The 19890-nt window shown below is 29.4% G+C and overlaps 1 protein-coding gene across 1 annotated transcript in view; it reads left to right on the top strand.

The window, feature by feature from the left end:
* Positions 1–11756: 11756 nt before the first annotated feature.
* LOC144843085 (polyprenol dehydrogenase-like) overlaps positions 11757–19890 on the top strand; it is a 47422-nt gene continuing 39288 nt past the window's right edge. Inside the window, exons 1-2 of the mRNA XM_078699774.1 lie at positions 11757–11847; positions 12442–12549. The gene's annotated coding sequence lies outside the window, so the exon portion shown is untranslated. The remainder of the gene's footprint in view (positions 11848–12441; positions 12550–19890) is intronic.

Consider the following 19890-nt stretch of genomic DNA (forward strand, 5'->3'; position numbering starts at 1 on the left):
ACAAAATACTGGATTGATTTATCTAGGGAATGACATAATCATATTTTGAAAACTATGCCGGCTAGCAAGAAACATATACATTGATAAAATCTCAGCAAATTGCAGTAATTAAACCTTTTTTTTTAAAAAGATACATCATATATTCTCTGACAAGTAATTACTGCCGTATTTTCTAAGAGAAATTTATCATTTTTATAATTATCATTCTTTGATTGTAACTGTGATATGTCATGCAAAAAATTAAAAACTCATAAATTGATAATTCTCAAAGGCAATAACTTAAAAACATCTGTTGTGTAATTATTGCTAGTTCAGCAGTTTCTAGGTAAGTCATTATATAACACAATTTAGGAGCTGTACACTATTATACTTTTGCAATTATGGTATTTCGGACATTTAATCAACACTACGGTGCTAAATTTTGCTATATGAAACCAATACAAAGTTTTCAATTAGTTTGAGAAAATTGTGCGTTCTGATTGGCTAAATGTTTTTATAATGAAACATCGTTGAGGGCGCAAACAAAGAAGACGACGGCTGTTTAATGAAGACTAGGATACAAACATGGCTGCGCTCTTGAGAGAGTTCTGAGCTATATTGTGTAGTCGTTTTCTGATAACTGAGAGCTATCAGTGTGTATCATCCTCGTATATAATTGTTTCTTAGTTGTAATAAAGATCACATTATTATAACATCTAGCATGTTATTATAATATATAAATTTATAGGTACCAAAACTAATATTTTTATTTAAAAAAAATTCGATAAGTATTTTAATAACACTGAAACAACATTCTTAATATAACAAATGATATGTAGTACTACTAAATCAATGTCTAATTGCATAGGACTATGTGTACAGTATTATGATCAGTGTAGTTACAATTTGATAACTGAGCACGCATCTTTTAATATCTACCTCATCAATAATTAGCATTGATATCATATATCACATTGTTGGATATGATCAGTGTAGTCATAATTTGATAACTGAGCACGCATCTTTTAATATCTACCTCATCAATAATTATTATTAATAATCTATATCACATTGTTGGATATGATCAGTGTAGTCATAATTTGATAACTGAGCACGCATCTTTTAATATCTACCTCATCAATAATTATTATTAATAATCTATATCTCATTGTTCGATATGATCAGTGTAGTCAGAATTTGATAACTGAGCACGCATCTTTTAATATCTACCTCATCAATAATTATTATTAATAATCTATATCACATTGTTGGATATGATCAGTGTAGTCATAATTTGATAACTGAGCACGCATCTTTTAATATCTACCTCATCAATAATTATTATTAATAATCTATATCACATTGTTCGATATGATCAGTGTAGTCAGAATTTGATAACTGAGCACGCATCTTTTAATATCTACATCATCAATAATTATTATTAATATCTTATATCACCTTGTTCGATATGATCAGTGTAGTCAGAATTTGATAACTGAGCACGCATCTTTTAATATCTACCTCATCAATAATTATTATTAATAATCTATATCACATTGTTGGATATGATCAGTGTAGTCAGAATTTGATAACTGATCACGCATCTTTTAATATCTACCTCATCAATAATTATTATTGATAATCTATATCACATTGTTCGATATGATCAGTGTAGTCAGAATTTGATAACTGAGCACGCATCTTTTAATATCTACCTCATCAATAATTAATATTAATAATCTATATCACATTGTTGGAAATGATCAGTGTAGTCAGAATTTGATAACTGAGCACGCATCTTTTATTATCTACCTCATCAATAATTAGCATTGATATCATATATCACATTGTTGGATATGATCAGTGTAGTCATAATTTGATAACTGAGCACGCATCTTTTAATACTCTACCTCATCAATAATTATTATTAATAATCTATATCACATTGTTGGATATGATCAGTGTAGTCATAATTTGATAACTGAGCACGCATCTTTTAATATCTACCTCATCAATAATTATTATTAATAATCTATATCTCATTGTTCGATATGATCAGTGTAGTCAGAATTTGATAACTGAGCACGCATCTTTTAATATCTACCTCATCAATAATTATTATTAATAATCTATATCACATTGTTCGATATGATCAGTGTAGTCAGAATGTGATAACTGAGCACGCATCTTTTAATATCTACCTCATCAATAATTATTATTAATAATCTATATCACATTGTTGGATATGATCAGTGTAGTCAGAATTTGATAACTGAGCACGCATCTTTTAATATCTACCTCATCAATAATTATTATTAATAATCTATATCACATTGTTCGATATGATCAGTGTAGTCAGAATGTGATAACTGAGCACGCATCTTTTAATATCTACCTCATCAATAATTATTATTAATAATCTATATCACATTGTTGGATATGATCAGTGTAGTCAGAATTTGATAACTGAGCACGCATCTTTTAATATCTACCTCATCAATAATTATTATTGATAATCTATATCACATTGTCCGATATGATCAGTGTAGTCATAATTTGATAACTGAGCACGCATCTTTTAATATCTACCTCATCAATAATTAATATTAATAATCTATATCACATTGTTGGATATGATCAGTGTAGTCAGAATGTGATAACTGAGCACGCATCTTTTAATATCTACCTCATCAATAATTATTATTAATAATCTATATCACATTGTTGGATATGATCAGTGTAGTCAGAATTTGATAACTGATCACGCATCTTTTAATATCTACCTCATCAATAATTATTATTGATAATCTATATCACATTGTTCGATATGATCAGTGTAGTCAGAATTTGATAACTGAGCACGCATCTTTTAATATCTACCTCATCAATAATTAATATTAATAATCTATATCACATTGTTGGAAATGATCAGTGTAGTCAGAATTTGATAACTGAGCACGCATCTTTTATTATCTACCTCATCAATAATTAGCATTGATATCATATATCACATTGTTGGATATGATCAGTGTAGTCATAATTTGATAACTGAGCACGCATCTTTTAATACTCTACCTCATCAATAATTATTATTAATAATCTATATCACATTGTTGGATATGATCAGTGTAGTCATAATTTGATAACTGAGCACGCATCTTTTAATATCTACCTCATCAATAATTATTATTAATAATCTATATCTCATTGTTCGATATGATCAGTGTAGTCAGAATTTGATAACTGAGCACGCATCTTTTAATATCTACCTCATCAATAATTATTATTAATAATCTATATCACATTGTTCGATATGATCAGTGTAGTCAGAATGTGATAACTGAGCACGCATCTTTTAATATCTACCTCATCAATAATTATTATTAATAATCTATATCACATTGTTGGATATGATCAGTGTAGTCAGAATTTGATAACTGAGCACGCATCTTTTAATATCTACCTCATCAATAATTATTATTAATAATCTATATCACATTGTTCGATATGATCAGTGTAGTCAGAATGTGATAACTGAGCACGCATCTTTTAATATCTACCTCATCAATAATTATTATTAATAATCTATATCACATTGTTGGATATGATCAGTGTAGTCAGAATTTGATAACTGAGCACGCATCTTTTAATATCTACCTCATCAATAATTATTATTGATAATCTATATCACATTGTCCGATATGATCAGTGTAGTCATAATTTGATAACTGAGCACGCATCTTTTAATATCTACCTCATCAATAATTAATATTAATAATCTATATCACATTGTTGGATATGATCAGTGTAGTCAGAATGTGATAACTGAGCACGCATCTTTTAATATCTACCTCATCAATAATTAGCATTGATATCATATATCACATTGTTGGATATGATCAGTGTAGTCATAATTTGATAACTGAGCACGCATCTTTTAATATCTACCTCATCAATAATTATTATTAATAATCTATATCACATTGTTGGATATGATCAGTGTAGTCAGAATGTGATAACTGAGCACGCATCTTTTAATATCTACCTCATCAATAATTAGCATTGATATCATATATCACATTGTTGGATATGATCAGTGTAGTCATAATTTGATAACTGAGCACGCATCTTTTAATATCTACCTCATCAATAATTATTATTAATAATCTATATCACATTGTTGGATATGATCAGTGTAGTCATAATTTGATAACTGAGCATGCATCTTTTAATATCTACCTCATCAATAATTATTATTAATAATCTATATCTCATTGTTCGATATGATCAGTGTAGTCAGAATTTGATAACTGAGCACGCATCTTTTAATATCTACCTCATCAATAATTAGCATTGATATCATATATCACATTGTTGGATATGATCAGTGTAGTCATAATTTGATAACTGAGCACGCATCTTTTAATATCTACCTCATCAATAATTATTATTAATAATCTATATCACATTGTTCGATATGATCAGTGTAGTCAGAATTTGATAACTGAGCACGCATCTTTTAATATCTACCTCATCAATAATTATTATTGATAATCTATATCACATTGTTCGATATGATCAGTGTAGTCATAATTTGATAACTGAGCACGCATCTTTTAATATCTACCTCATCAATAATTATTATTAATAATCTATATTACATTGTTGGATATGATCAGTGTAGTCAGAATTTGATAACTGAGCACGCATCTTTTAATATCTACCTCGTCAATAATTATTATTAATATTTTATATCACATTGTTGGATATGATCAGTGTAGTCAGAATTTGATAACTGAGCACGCATCTTTTAATATCTACTTCATCAATAATTATTATTAATAATCTATATCACATTGTTCGATATGATCAGTGTAGTCATAATTTGATAACTGAGCACGCATCTTTAAATATCTACCTGATCAATAATTATTATTAATAATATATATCACATTGTTGGATATGATCTGTGTATTCATAATTTGATATAACGCATCTTTTAATATCTACCTAATCAATAATAATTATTAATACTTAATGTTGGATATGATCAGTGTGATTTTGTTAAATTTACTGTATACGAGAGATCGAGTCGATGGGTTTTGAAAATGTGTTATTCTTTTGTTCCTAATCACCCTATTGATTTGTATCCGTTTGCTGTTTAAATTTATACTTTTAAGAACGCATCGTTTATGATGAATGTGTGCCGTTGTAAAAATAAAAATATTCCATATCTTTATCTTAATACTATGTATTGTAGGGGCCATCATGAGACATGCTTTGGCTTCTATTGAGGGTCCCAGTTCTTCTTAACAGAATAAATGTTCAGTGAATGAATAATTTGATAAATGAGGACGTGTGTTTTAACATCGATCTATACAGACCGTAATAATACTCTTCCAGAAATGATATGTTGCTATAATAGGCCTATGACGAATTTCCATTACATTAATAATTCAATTAAAAAGGAAATGTGTCAGAAATACTAAAGAATCCAGTAATCTTATTGATTAATAATTAGTTGTACCATTTCTGATGAACGAACAGAAAACTAAACTTGCAGCCAATCAAAAAGCTGCTGTACTGTATAAGTAGGGAATTTTAAGTAGGAGTTGTTTTAAATGTCATTGGTCTCGGCTAATCAGTTATTGCCATTTGACTATGATAGGCATCTTTATTACCTATAACTATGGGTAGACCAAACAATATTAAAATATAATGACTTCTTTCACTTTTTACAAGCTTCTGACCTAGTTTGTGTTTTAAAATGATTTTGGATAAATTGACAGATTTTACCATGTAAACTGTGCAAACTTAATGCAAACTTTAAACAAAAACCCCACAATCGGCATTCAAACCACTTAATATTGATTATATCACTACTAGAACTGTAAAAGAAGACAATTTTTGAAATCAATTTTTTGAAATAGCTCTAAGTTTGACTTTTTAGGGTGAAAAATGTCAATTTTGGATAAATTTACAGATTTTACCATTTAAACTGCGTTAACTTAATGCAAACTTTAAAAAATACCCCGCAAACATCATTCAAACAATTGAATACTGATTATACCACTACAAGAACTATAAAAGAAGACAATTTATGAAATAATTTTATTGAAATAGCTCTAGGTTTGACTTTTTTGGAGTGAAAATGTAAATTTTTGATAAATTGACAGATCTTACCATGTAAACTGTGCAAACTTTAAAAAAACACCCCACAAATATCATTCAAACCACTTAATATTGATTATATCCACAGTGCTAGAACTATAAAAGAGGACAATTTATGAAATAATTTTATTGAAATAGCTCTAGGTTTGATTTTTTATGGTGAAAAATGTCAATTTTTGATAAATTTACAGATTTTACCATGTAAACTGCATAAACTTAATGCAAACTTAAAAAAAACACCCCACAAACATCATTCAAACCACTTAATATTGATTATATCACTACTAGAACTGTAAAAGAAGAACATTTTTGAAATCAATTTATTGAAATAGCTCTAAATTTGACTTTTTAGGGTGAAAAATGTCAATTTTGGATAAATTGACAGATCTTACCATTTAAACTGCGTAAACTTAATGCAAACTTTAAAAAAAACACCCCACAAACATCATTCAAACCACTTAATATTGATTATATCACTACTAGAACTGTAAAAGAAGACAATTTATGAAATCATTTTATTAAAATAGGTCTAGGTTTGACTTTTTTGGGATAAAAAATGTCAATTTTGGATAAATTTACAGATTTTACCAATTAAACTGCGTAAACTTAATGCAAACTTAAAAAAAACACCCCACAAACATTCAAACCACTTAATATTGATTATATCACTACTAGAACTGTAAAAGAAGACAATTTTTGAAATAAATTTATTGAAATATCTCCAAGTTTGACTTTTTAGGGTGAAAATGTCAATTTTCGATAAATTTACAGATTTTACCATTTAAACTGTGTAAACTTAATGCAAACTTTAAAAAAACACCCCACAAACATCATTCAAACCACTTAATATTGATTATACCACTACTAGAACTATAAAAGAAGACAATTTATGAAATCATTTTATTAAAATAGCTCTAGATTTGACTTTTTTGGGATAAAAAATGTCAATTTTTGATAAATTGACATATTTTACCATAAATTGCATAAACTTTAATGCAAACTTTAAAAAAAACACCCCACAAACATCATTCAAACCACTTAATATTGATTATATCATTACTAGAACTATAAAAGAAGACAATTTTTGAAATCACTTTATTGAAATAGCTCTAAGTTTGATTTTTTTAGAGTGAAAAATGACACTTTTGGATAAATTAACAGATTTTACTATGTAAACTTAATGCAAACTTTATAAAAACACCCCACAAACATCATCCAAACCACTTAATATTGATTATCACTACTAAAACTATAAAAGAAGACAACTCATGAAATGATTTTATTAAAATAGGTCAAAGTTTGACCTTTTTGGATAAATTGACAGATTTTAAAGTGTAAACTTTACAATGCAAAAAAGGCCATCTGCAAACATCCTTCAAACCACTTATTATATTAAGACAATATTAATATTTGAAGCAGATATAAAATGATGCATGCTCAGTTATCAAATGACTAGGCCTACACTGATCATATTCGATATTGATATATAGACAATTAATATTAATTATTGTTGAGGTAGATATTAGAATATGCGTGCTCAGTTATAAAACTATGACTACACTGATCATATCCAACATTGTGATATAGGATATTATTAATAGTCATTGATGAGGTAGATATTAAAAGATGCGTGCTCAGTTATCAAATTATGACTACACTGACCATATCGAACAATGTGATATAGATTATTAATAATAATTATTGATGAAATAGATATTGAAAGATGGGTGCTCAGTTATAAAATTATGACTACACTGATCATATCCAACAATGTGATATAGATTATTAATAATAATTATTGATGAGGTAGATATTAAAAGATACGTGCTCAGTTATCAAATTCTGACTACACTGATAATATCGAACAATGTGATATAAGATATTAATAATAATTATTGATGAGGTAGATATTAAAAGGTGTGTGCTCAGTTATCAAATTCTGACTACACTGATCACATCTAACAATGTGATATATGATATTAATAATAATTATTGATGAGGTAGATATTTAAAGATGCGTGCTCAGTTATCAAATTATGACTACACTGATCATATCGAACAATTTGATATAGATTATTAATATTAATTATTGATGAGGTAGATATTGAAAGATGCGTGCTCAGTTATCAAATTATGACAACACTGATCACATCTAACAATTTGATATAGATTATTAATATTAATTATTGATGAGGTAGATATTGAAAGATGCGTGCTCAGTTATCAAATTATGACTACACTGATCACATCTAACAATGTGATATAGATTATTAATAATAATTATTGATGAGGTAAATAATAAAAGATGCATGCTCAGTTATCAAATTCTGACTACACTGATCACATCTAACAATGTGATATATGATATTAATATTAATTATTGATGAGGTAGATATTAAAAGATGCGTGCTCAGTTATCAAATTATGACTACACTGATCATATCGAACAATGTGATATAGATTATTAATAATAATTACTGATAAGGTATATATTAAAAAACTAAACAGATCATATCCAACAGTGTGATATAGATTATTAATATTAATTAATGATGAGGTAGATATTTAAAGATGCGTGCTCAGTTATCAAATTATGACTACACTGATCATATCCAACAAAGTGATATAGATTATTAATAATTATTATTGATGAAATAGATATTGAAAGATGGGTGCTCAGTTATAAAATTATGACTACACTGATCATATCCAACATTGTGATATAGGATATTATTAATAGTTATTGATAAGGTAGATATTAAAAGATGCGTGCTCAGTTATCAAATTATGACTACACTGATCATATCCAACAATGTGATATAGATTATTAATAATAATTATTGATGAGGTAGATATTAAAAGATGTGTGCTCAGTTATCAAATTATGACTACACTGATCATATCCAACAATGTGATATATGATATCAATGCTAATTATTGATGAGGTAGATATTAAAAGATGCGTGCTCAGTTATCAAATTCTGACTACACTGATCATATCGAACAATGTAATATAAGATATTAATAATAATTATTGATGAGGTAGATATTAAAAGATGCGTGCTCAGTTATCAAATTCTGACTACACTGATCACATCTAAACATGTGGTATATGATATTAATAATAATTATTGATGAGGTAGATATTTAAAGATGCATGCTCAGTTATCAAATTATGACTACACTGATCATATCGAACAATGTGATATAGATTATTAATATTAATTATTAATGAGGTAGATATTAAAAGATGCGTGCTCAGTTATCAAATTATGACTACACTGATCACATCTAACAATGTGATATAGATTATTAATAATAATTATTGATGAGGTAGATATTAAAAGATGCGTGCTCAGTTATCAAATTCTGACTACACTGATCACATCTAACAATGTGATATATGATATTAATATTAATTATTGATGAGGTAGATATTAAGATCCGTGCTCAGTTATCAAATTATGACTACACTTATAATATTCATCAATGTGATATAGATTATTAATAATAATTGTTGATGAGGTAGATATTCAAAGATGCGTGCTCAGTTATCAAAATTATGACTACACTGATCATATCCAACAATGTGATATAGATTATTAATATTAATTATTGATGAGGTAGATATTAAAAAATGCATGCTCAGTTATCAAATTATGACTACACAGATCATATCCAACAATGTGATATAGATTATTAATATTAATTATTTAGATATTTAAAGATGCGTGCTCAGTTATAAAATTATGACTACACTAATCATATCCAACAGTGTGATATAGATTATTAATATTAATTATTGATGAGGTAGATATTTAAAGATGCGTGCTCAGTTATCAAATTATGACTACACTGATCATATCCAACAATGTGATATAGATTATTAATAACAATTATTGATGAAAAAATAGATATTGAAAGATGGGTGCTCAGTTATAAAATTATGACTACACTGATCATATCCAAAATTGTGATATAGGATATTATTAATAGTTATTGATAAGGTAGATATTAAAAGATGCGTGCTCAGTTATCAAATTATGACTACACTGATCATATCCAACAATGTGATGTAGAGTAATAATATTAATTATTGATGATGTAGATATTATAAGATGCATGCTAAGTTATCAAATTTTGACTACACTGATCATATTTGATATTGTGATTGATGATGATATATTCATATAAAGAGTTTGTTCTTCTGTACAATACTCACAGTATTTTTTAATCCATCCACATGAAGAAGAGACATAAGAAGACTTGTTTGAAATTGTGAAGCCTCACAACCTTACTAATTGTGATGACATTTAATATAATATTACAGCCATACACAAACAGTAAGGTAGTTAGGGTCACTACAATCTATTAAAATAATTAACTGGAAACATTGTTAATTATCAGTTTGAGTTTGACTTTTGTCTCTTTTGTTGTAGAATTGAATCTCTCTTTCCATTGCTTTCAACCTGAAAATAAACAGGCCTAATACCTTGCCATTAGCAATGAAATCAACTTACACACTAATATTTTATATATATAGGCTGTCTATGACCCCCCAGCCTATCCCTAGCTAGGCCTATGCCTCTCTATACCATTCTGCTGGATAGCTAGCAAGGCCCTAGGCCTAGTCCTATAATTAATAGCACAGGTCTCATATAGATAGGCCTACTGTAGAGTGTTTAGACTGAGCCTGGTTATATGCCTATTTATTTAACTAGGCCTACTACTCTAGGCAGGCCTAATCAGCCTAAACTAAGGCCTAATAAACTAGTCTAGGCCTAGGCCCTAACTAGAATACATAGAGCTAGCTAGTTAGGCTAGCCTAGGCCTAGCTACTTATTAGCTAGTAAGTAGGCCTAGGCCTAGCCAGTTCCCTAGTAGGGCCTAACCAGGTGGGCCTAGCCTCTAGCTAGTAGTAGTAGTAGTACTAGGCTAGGCCTAGGCCTAGTAGTAGCCTACTAGGCCTAGGCTAGGCTCTAGCTAGACTAGGCTAGCCCTAGTAGTAGGCCTAGGCTATAGGCCTAGTAGTACTAGGCCTACCTAGGCTACTCTAGAGTAGGGAGATGCTAGCCTACCTAGTCCTAACTAGGCCTAGGCTAGGCCTAGCTAGGCCTATTATAGGCCTACACTAGGCCTAATCTGCCCTTTTTGGAGGCTAAAATATTGTCTAAAATAAGCTATGACCTACAAACATAGCTTAACTATCTGTTAAGGGTGACACTTATGATGGGTAATCAATAAAATATGCTTCTAAATCTACCTTTTTGGCTTGCAATCTTAATATCCAGTCTAGCCTAGGCATAGGCCTGCACGGATCAGGTAGCGAAACGAACGAAGTGAGAGCAGAGGAGGAGGCCTAGCTAGGGCCTAGGTTTCAGGCAGAAAAGAACATCTCGTGTTTGTGTAATTATATATCTATTTATAGTTATTTTAAAATATATCCCTAACATTTAACAAATTATATATACTACTGATAATTAATTATAAGAATGATACTCTACCTAATGATATAATCAATTAAATGTATTTTCCGTACGAAATTAATTATATACGAGGATGGCATAAGTGATAGTTCTCTGTTATCAAAAAACAACTACATAATATACCTGGAGTTCTGTACAATTTTACATGTACATTTGATCGCTGTTTTTGATTTAATTCGACAACTTTTTACACCACATTGTTATGCAAAAGGTTACACATTATGTTTTAAATTAAAAGAGTGTTAGTTGTAGGGTAGTAGTGATGAAATCAGCTGTAGGTAGTCTAGGCCGCGAAGACGGTTCGTTTTGGAATCTTCTCCCACCAACCATGTACTCCTAATCCTATCTAAATAAACGCTCATCGTCGTCGTAGGCGGTTGTTCTGCATGGCGTGGTATAGGCCTAGCTAGTGCATCTGTGGGGTGGTGTCCAATAAAATGGTGTAATAATTGACCCACTTATTAATTACAATTAGACAGGCTAAACTACAATGATTATGAAAAGATAACTGATGCATTCTTGATTAATTAATAATTAATAATATTTTTTATTAAATCAATAATACACACTTTCTAATCTTAAAAAAAAAAATACACAAACAAATGGTTTGGATATAATTTAGGTGAGGTGATTAAAACTGTTTTGTGTTATTACACACCTTGTACTGTAGACCAAACATTTTTTTAAATTTAGGATTTATGAAACAATTTGTTTGTTAGCAATATTTACCTCTCACAATATTTTCTCAGAAACTCTTAGTGTAATTACATACTATTTTAGAATATTTAGATTTTTAATGTTTCAGGTGTTGTCAAGCAAAATGGACGTATTGCTATAGTTACCGGTGGGGCTTCTGGTATTGGTTTTGAAACTACTAAAAAGTTATGTGCTAATGGAATAAGAGTTTTTATTGGTAAGTTTTTTAAGCGCTGTCTACACTATCAAAATATGGACATGGTGGTGTCATAGCACTATCATATTTAAGCATATCACTACCATATTTGGGCACATCACACTTTTTTTGTCAAACTAGTTTGATAGTGTAGACATAGCTTAATACATATTTATGTACATGTACACTTAAAACTCAAATATTGTAATATTGTTATATCCTATGGATTTCAAGCATCATCATTATCCCTCCCCACAACTTTATTATCACAAAATCATTAAAAAACTACCGGATAAAATGTTGCGTTCAGTGACTGGTAAAAATATTATTCAGAATGTCAATATTCTTGCAAAAGCTTTTACTGTAATTAAAAATAGAGCTGGCAAGATAGTAACTGTTTGATTCTATCGAGAATAAATATATGATATTAGATTTAAATCTTTTTAGAGCCTCTGATACAAATAAAGCTTTTACTGTTATTGATATATAAGATAGGATATCAAAAATGTTAATACCACTGTAGAAGTTACTGAACTGCAACACTCACTTAACCACAACACTCACTTAACTACAACACTCACTTAACTACAGCACTCACTTAACTACAACACTCAACTACAATACTCACTCATATGCAACATGCACTCAACTACAACACTCCCTCAACTACAACACTCACTCAACTACAACACTCGCTCAACTACAATACTCAAATACAACATTCACTCAAACTACAACACTCACTCAAACTACAACACTCACTCAAACTACAACACTCACTCAACCACAACACTCACTCAACCACAACACTCACTCAACCAAAAGTGCTTCTGAACCAACACTCTCTGATACAACAAATAAAGCTTTCATAATTAAATAAGATAGGATACGGGAAAAAATGGCTAGTACCACTGATGGGGTTACTGATGCTTACTCAACCAGCACTAGACTGCAACACTGCACGGCATACTTCTCGACTCCAGGGCTTTGTTGTGAATTTACTATAGCGCTTATTCCACGTCAACTGCACAGCTTAATTAACTGCGGCGCTTATTCCACGTCAACTGCACAGCTTAATTAACTGCGGCGCTTATTCCACGTCAACTGCACAGCTTAATTAACTGCGGCGCTTATTCCACGTCAACTGCACAGCTTAATTAACTGCGGCGCTTATTCCACGTCAACTGTTCAGTCATTTGCTGCAATAATTCTATTCATACAGTATTACTGCTTTTGCAAATGATTATATTACTTCGCCTCTTTTGTGATTTAAGCACTTATCTTAATGAATTGTTATTTTATGCTTATGTCTAGCAATAACAGTTAATAATAAATCATTTGGATTATCAAACGTGACAAAGGGGTGCTTTTTTTGCGTTAATCATCTTTACAGAAATCATTTGTTACAAAATGTTTATTAAACTGAAACCTCAAATGAGATCATGTATTAGATTAAATTTGTAAATTAGATTTTTAGCAATATTAACACTTTTTTTATTGTGCTCAAATTATATGTTTTATATTATTATTATAGGCTTGAATATCTAGTTGCATGTGTACTGCTGTTACTAAGGCAGAATGAGTTACTTAAATGTGCCAAGCTAAATAGTAAACCTGCGTAAGCTTGTTTCCTAGGACGCAACGCAAGTACATAGACGCAGCACTAAAGAGTTGACAATACACAAGCAACCGTTTAAAAATCAATTGCGTTGCACTAAAGCCCTGTCTACACTATGAAACTAAGTGTGATGTGCCCAAATATGGTATAGTGATATGGCATCATCATGTCCATATATGGGCACATCACATTTTGTTGTCACATAAAGTTTGATAGTGTAGACAGAGCTTAATACAGCCTTGTTTGCATCCTAGTGTGAACAGGGCTTTAGCTCAAATGACACTTTTAAAATACAACTTCAGTTTTCTCACAAATGTAGAACAGTTTAGAAAAATAGCCTAGTATCAAACGACAAATGATGCGTTATAAAAATACTGCATTGCAATTTGTAATTTAATCCCTTGTATCCATCAGAAAAAAGTAATTTACTTTCAGTTATTTTCTTTTATAATTGGAAATATACGTTACGATAAATTGTTTTCCTGATACGGAGAATGTAGGTGATGTACGTTATAGATTCAACCTTTATAAATAGGGTTTTTATGGCTTTTTTCACTTCCAATCTTTGATATATATAAAGTTTTGTTAGAAGTTATTGCAACTGTATTTCTATGGTCATTTTTATTAGACGTTCTTTTCCTTCAATTATGGTAAATTCTGACGAAGCTAGAAACGCTCCTAATTGTTATTTTTCCGTATTAGTAATAGTATTAGTACTCTTATACTCTTTTCACATCAACATAAATTGTAACAAGTTGTAACCAGGTTTGATCTCCTGACACATTTACACACACGCATACACGAACCTTGTGAAATCACATTTTCCACAAAATTGTCTTCCCTCTATGCAAACCTAGAATACAAGTTGTTACATTTTGCAGATGTGAAAAGAGTATTACATTTATATTATACTACTATTTATATAGTATTGAATGATGGTTGAACTTTATAGGAATCATGTGACAAAACGTACCCCTTCAAATATAATGTTGTAAGGAGATAGCATAGTATTTAGTCCATGGGCCAGACATTTTTTCGGTATCAAATTGGTGGCAAATGCTACCATACATTTTTGGAAAGCTTAATATGTCTACTTTTCAGAAATCCATGATAGCAATGCCAATTGTACAGCTTAATAGTCATTTTTGAGGATTATATAACACCGCCTACGGAAAATATGCAACACAAAATTTTGGGGTAGGGGGTAACACTTTTGCTAATAACTCGGGATTTAATGAACAGATTTGCATTTTCTTGGTATCAATATGTAGTGTATAGACTGCTTAAGTGTAATATATTTTTCTAAGTAAATCCAACAATTATTGACGCCATTAGAGGTCAGAAGGTCATTGAACTTTAATAAAAAATGATTTTTTGTCTAATATTAACTTATAACTTTCAGTTTTTAACAAAAAAAATACAATAGATGTTATGCAAACTGATGTTTTCATGAACATATAGACCCAATAAACAAGAAAATTGAAGTTAAAGATTAACAAAATATGAATATGCTGTGTATTATGAAGAAATTTGTTGTTTTTAGTAATTTGTAATCAGTTACAATTATGGGGTAGGGGGTAACATTTTTGCGAATAACTTACAATTTAGTTAACAGATTTGCATTTTCTTGCTATCAGTATGTAGTGTATAGATTGCCTAATTGTAATATACTTTTTAAAAATGAATCCCGCATTTGTTGACATCTTTAGAGGTCAAAAGGTCACTGACCTTTAATAAAAAATGCAATTTCTTCTAAATTAGCTTATAAATTTCAATTTTAAACACAAAAATACAGGAAATCTTATGCAAACTAATGTTTTCTTAAACCTATAGACACAATAAATAAGAAAATTGAATTTAACATTTTTTCAAAATTGAATATGCTGTGCATTATAAAGAAACTTGTTCGTCATTAGTAATTTGTGACAATTATGGGGTAGGGGATAACGTTTTTGCAAATAACTTAAGATTTAGTGAACAGATTTACATTTTCATGTTATCATTATGTAGTGTATGAATTTCATTATTGTAATATACTTTTTAAAAATGAATCCAGCATCTATTGACGTCTTTAGAGGTCAAAAGGTCAATGACCTTCAATCAAAAATGCAATTTCTTCTAAATTAACTTATACATTTCAATTTTAAACACAAACTTACAAGAGATCTTATGTTGATGTTTTCCTATACATATAGACACAATGAATAAGAAAATTGAAATTAAACAAACAAATATTCTATGAATTTATGAAGACATTTTGTCCGTTAATAATAATTTGTTATTAACAATTATAGGGTAAGGGGTAACATTTTTTCTAATAACTTTGTATTTAGTGATCAAATTTGCATTTTTTTGTATTAATATGTACTGTGTAGGTTGCCTAATTGTTATATTCATGTTGAAAAAATAAAACGTAACATATTGACATCATTGTAGGTCAAAGGATCATTGAACATTAACAAAAAATACAATTTCGTCCAAATTTAACATTAATAAAGTTTCAATTTTAAACACAAAAATACAACAAATCTATTACAAACTGGGTTTTTTTTTTCAAACCTATAAAGACAATGTACAAATACAAATTAAAGTTAAAGATTACACAAATAAACATGTATAGGCCCTAACAATATGAAGAATTTTTACCGTATTAGTAATTTGTAATCCTTAAAAATTATGGGGTAAGGGGTAACATTTTTGCTAATAACTTTGAATTTATTGTTGAACATATTTTGCATTTCTTGGTAACAATAAGTAGGGTACTGTATAAACTGTTTAATTAAAAATTGTTATATCAAAAAATTATGCAACATTTTGATCTCAAATAATATTACCAATAGTGGTTGTGTAGTTTTATTTAAAGCCTGTAGACAAAATTGTAGTATTTAGTGTTGTTGTGGGGTACAAAATAACAGTATGCATGACTTGTTGGAGGGTATACATTATTGAGAAAAAAAATTAATGATTTTGTTTTAATATGAGGATAGGAGCTTTATAAAAACATTGATTTCATCATGAAATTACAGGATGGATAAACTATTTTATAATTTGTCATGATTATAAACTAAGTCTCACTTAAGGCTTAAGGAGTGGAGTTGAAAGAGTCGTGAGTTACAAGCCTGGCACTAGGTCAGGATTGAACCCCGGACCTTAGGATTGGAAGGCAAGCACGTTAACCACCAAGCTACAGCTCCACTACTTTAGATAGGGTATTTGGTTATTTTTTAAATACATATCCTCCGGCTACTGTTTTTAGACTATACTGTATAGATTGTTATTATTTTACAGATTGTACTTTAAATCAATTAATCGACATATAGTAATTTTAAAAATGACACTAGGGCCTACCAATTAAATTTGCATTTAAAAGATATTCTTTTTCTATAAATGTTCATCTGACATTTTCCTGTATCTTGGTTTACAAAAATGAACTCAGTAACAATATGTTGTTTCAGATCTGCATATCAGCTGCAGTTTAGCAATTCACACTTTCTAGAAAAATTAATTCTATTATATTACATCGTCAAATTCCAGTAAAGCCTACATCATTTAAAACAACTGGGTATATATAGAAATCTTAAAAAGACATGATTTTGTTATCGCAAACTGAAGTATGATCTTGTGCAATGTTCCTTGACATTTTGGAATGTGATACTTTGCAAGTTTCCCGATTTTGATTAACGTTACCGAAAAAGCTGACGAAAATACTAGAACCAAGTACACTGGTACAGCACGTTATAGTCTTCAGTCTGTATTCTCTAGAGATGTGTTGGGCATCCAACAATGGATAGAAACACTATTTGGCTCAGTGGCGTCTGTGAGCAAAGAGGAAAATGTAAAGTATGCATGACAGTCTCTTCTGAAGATGTACCAGATTGTAAATTGTATTGACTGGACCTTCTCACCTAACTTTAGGTGGTTGTGTCAGAGTTATCCTCCAATATAATTGTTAATTTACATGTCAATGTCTCTCTCGACACAATATTTTGGGTCCTTTCCAGGAGTCCAGAAAATACAAAGAGACTGAAGACCGTAACACCAGTGTTCTTGGTTAAAACATTGGTTAATAGATATTAATGGTAACCTTGATCAAAATGGGGAAAACTTACAACCACCTTCGACCATGCCAAGATACATGGAACATACTTCAAACTGCGATATGAAAACATAGAGATACCCAGTTCTTTCAAACATATGTGGAAGATGTGGAACTGCAGCTAATATGAAAATCTAAAAAATTGACATATTAATGAGTTTGAATAAACTAACTGTTTTCTTTAAATCAAGATGAAGTAAAATGTAATTGTCCTGTAATATTACAATACCATAACAGTTTTGTTTAGAAAACTCATTTGCATTTGCAAACCAGATGAACACGTATAACCTTAGAATATCTTATCAGTTACAAATAAAAGATATAATTGGTAATCTAAACAATTTCTATGATTACTATAGACAATTGAATGTTTAGAATATGTAAATTATAAAAAACAATTTACAACACAGAAGCTGGATATGTTTATTATTATCAATATGTAATAACAATAAAACATCAAAGATATATTTATTATCCTCATACGGTATTTAAAATTAATTTATTTTAATTAATAATAAATCAAATAATGTATACCTTCCAAAAAGTCATGCATTTTGTTATTTCGTACCCCATAACAATACTAAACGGTGAATTTTTTTCTATAGGTTTAATAAGTTAAAAACCACATAAATCTATTGGTAATAACATTTTGATAATTTTTTAATATATAGCAATTAAACAGTTTATATACTACTTATTGGTTCCTAGAAATGCAAAATATGTTGACTAAATTCAAAATTATTAGCAAAAATGTTACCCCTTACCCCATAATTTTTAATAATTACAAATTACTATTACGGTCACAATTCCTAATATTATTACACATGTTTATTTGTTTTTAATCTTTAACTTCAATTTCTTGTTCATTGTCTTTATATAGGTTTAAAAAAAAAGTTAGATTTGGTGTATTTTTGCGTTAAATATTGAAACTTTATTAATGTTACATTTGGACGAAATTGCATTTCTTTAAATGTTCAATGACCATTTGACCTACAAAGATGTCAATATATGTTGCGTTTTATTTTTTCACAATTAATATAACAATTAGGCAACCTACGCAGTACATATTAATACCAAAAATATGCAAATGTGATCACTAAATACAAAGTTATTAGGAAAAATGTAACCCCTTACCCTATAATTGTTAATAATACATTACTATTAACAGACAGAATGTCCTCATAAATTCACAGGATATTTGTTTGTTAAATTCAATTTTCTTATTTATTGTGTCTATAGGTTTAAGAAAACATTAGTTTGCATAAGATATCTTGTATTTTTGTGTTTAAAATTGAAATTTATAAGCTAATTTAGAAGAAATTGCATTTTTGATTAAAGGTCATTGACCTTTGACCTCTAAAAGACAATAGATGTTCGATTCATTTTTTAAAAGCATACTACAATAAAAAAAATCCATACACTACATACTGATAACAAGAAAATGTAAATCTGTTCACTAAATCTTAAGTTATTTGCAAAAACGTTACCCCCTACCCCATTATTGTCAAAGATTACTAATGACGAAAACATTTCTTTATAATGCACAGCAAATTCAATTTTGAAAAAAAGTTAACTTCAATGTTCTTATTTATTGTGTCTATAGGTTTAAGAAAACATTAGTTTGCATAAGATATCTTGTATTTTTGTG

The sequence above is a fragment of the Antedon bifida genome, chromosome 5, assembly GCF_963402885.1.
Source record: "Antedon bifida chromosome 5, ecAntBifi1.1, whole genome shotgun sequence".
NCBI classification, from domain to species: Eukaryota; Metazoa; Echinodermata; class Crinoidea; order Comatulida; family Antedonidae; genus Antedon; species Antedon bifida.